The sequence below is a fragment of the Phalangium opilio genome, unplaced genomic scaffold (genome assembly GCF_054372755.1).
Source record: "Phalangium opilio isolate 3A_F unplaced genomic scaffold, DU_Popi_V2 ptg000082l_1, whole genome shotgun sequence".
Lineage (NCBI taxonomy): Eukaryota > Metazoa > Arthropoda > Arachnida > Opiliones > Phalangiidae > Phalangium > Phalangium opilio.
The window spans coordinates 6,036,417-6,038,860 of NW_028324189.1; the positions used below are offsets into that span (position 1 = coordinate 6,036,417).

General features: G+C 37.8%; 1 long non-coding RNA gene across 1 annotated transcript; it reads left to right on the top strand.

The window, feature by feature from the left end:
* The first annotated feature begins 1,123 nt into the window (after window positions 1-1,123).
* LOC149651191 (uncharacterized) lies at window positions 1,124-2,444 on the top strand. Its single transcript, XR_016370881.1, has 3 exons — window positions 1,124-1,182; window positions 1,255-1,501; window positions 1,577-2,444. It is a non-coding gene; the product is annotated as an uncharacterized LOC149651191 (long non-coding RNA).

The window sequence follows — 2,444 nt, forward strand, 5'->3', positions numbered from 1 at the left end:
TTTAATTGCGACTTTGTAGAAATTTGAAGTTACCGTAATTAGGGAAAAATAAATATCTGGCTTTGTCGGTATTTCATAGTTAAATTTATGAAGTAACGTTAGTACTCCAAAATATACTAGAAGCACTGATAGAAATGATTATTAAAATTATCAACTGACATCTCTAATTCCATCAAACTAGTTTTGTGTATTTTCTGAAATATACTAACTATTATTGAGTCTATATTCATTGCTTCAATTTAACACTGAATACTGTGACAGACGCATCATACCAATGGTATGCAAAAATAACACTAAGTGAGGTTGATAAAAAATCATTCGTAGTTCTCGATATGGTATTAAGGCGCAGAAAGAATTTTTCAGAGATGGAAAAATCGTAACCCAAACACAAATAAACATATTTTTAGCTAGATGAAAGCTAAACATAAACTGTACATTATAACCACTCGCTAAAATTCCTTACATGCTGAAGTTCCAAATTTTCCGGAAATAATAATCGTACAACTTGCAATATAAGGAAATGCCAGGGAACAAGTGTGAAAGCACCTTTAAAACAGCCTCGGGAAATAGAGTCCGTTCAATTTATTCTAGTGAATAAAGGATGGGAAGTGACGGGATAAAATTTAGACGTATGGCCGCTTATGAAATTTACATCGGAGCTTGTACAGCGCGCGTACCTTGATTGAAATGGCTTGGAAGGATTGCTGCAGCCCCAACCAGAACCTGGTAAACAAATCTAAAACGAGAGTTTCGCCCAACACGCCCTTTTCCTATGTTTTAATATTAAAAAGGACGATGATAACGCTTCTATTTGCTTATGGAAACAAAGTTTCGGCGCCGCCAGAGGCAGATAGAGTAGCGTGGGAATAGAATTATATTCCGCAAGGGCCAAAACACGGTTACAAAAGGTATCTAGCCAGAAATACACGAGAGGATATTTCAAAAGGGGTCGGACAAACAAGCAAACACCATCTGTTTCCCATTATTGAAGCGGAGTAAGAATAGCGAATGTAGCGATTTTGGTGTTTGGGTCGAATGCCATGTTGCTGACGATGTTTCTCTGTGATGACCTGACCGAATTCGATAATTATTTTCATTTAATTAAAAACGTCTTCAAGCTGTATTTGTTGTGATGAGACTCGATTTCAAAAAAACAAGGCATAAGCTATTCCATAAAACAAGGTTGGTACAAGTCAGGGAAAACAACATGGAAAAGTCAGGAATTTTGAAACTATGGGAACTTTTCCTTAACAGGAAAAAGTTGGTGCATTTTTGCATTTACTTGGCTAGTGTTATTGAAGAGATCATATTGGCCAAGACTAAGACCGAACTCCATAAGGTTTATGGCCGTTTCGTTAAGTGTTGAGATAGCCACGGCTGCGACGTTTTAATGTGTTAGTAAGGACATGGATCTTATAAATCTTAACTGTTGGGGATATGAAACTTGTGTGCTTTGTCAATGTGCGCGAGCAAGGGGAGATTTGAATTCTAGTATACCAAGGTAATTCTAAATTTCACAGTACTGTTTGAAGCTAATCGCATATGTGGGATGTAAGTGGAGCTTTATATCTTTCAGGTATATCAAAAAATTCGAAATTTCAAAGCATTGTTTAAAGGTATATAAGCCCGTGGAGGGAAGATGACATGTATTCAACTAAGCTGATTGTCCTAGAGTTCTTTGCTTGTCCTTTCCATGGTAACGGTATACGAAGAACTGAACATTATTACATGCCTGAAGTCGAACAGATCAGAGACGACAAGCATAAAAGAAAGTTGATCGAGCTCTTTCTTCGTTCGCTCTGATTTTATCGAGTTCGATGATGAGCCTAGATGGCCTCCCTGGCACTCTACGCGTCCTCGAGGATATGTCACGCGCTCTCTTTACTATCGAAGAAGAGAAGAAGCCACTATTTCATCCGGGAGTGGGTCTTGATTATAGTTCTCGGTCCTGAGACACACTTACTTTTCGCGACTGATAACGTACCAAGAAAAAAATTTCTCCCCTTCAAATGAGATAGAAAGACGCTAAAACTCCTAATAGATGAGTTCCTACATTTCTTAGAAAGGAAATTTTCCTCACTTTTCTCGCCACTTTTTTCCAAGATGACCACCGATTAAATCCCAATGAGAACTGATATAGGGTATTATCAAAAGCAAACAGAAATATTCAGAAAGTGCATCAATTACATTTATTTAATTGAGAAGAACTTCTAAGTTAGGTAGATCCTCGTCTCGACTCGGAGCGGTTTGTTTGCTTTCCCAACTTCTTTCGCTTTATATTGTTCGTTGCACTAATCGAATCACTGCAATCCTTTTTGGTAAAGAATTTTGGAAGGTGAGGCGAAGATTTGTAACGAAATGTATTTTGTAAGAAAACCAACCAAGAGTCATCACCTTTTCGGCGAGGTGAAATATTGCTCGGGATGGGAAGACAGACGATGACG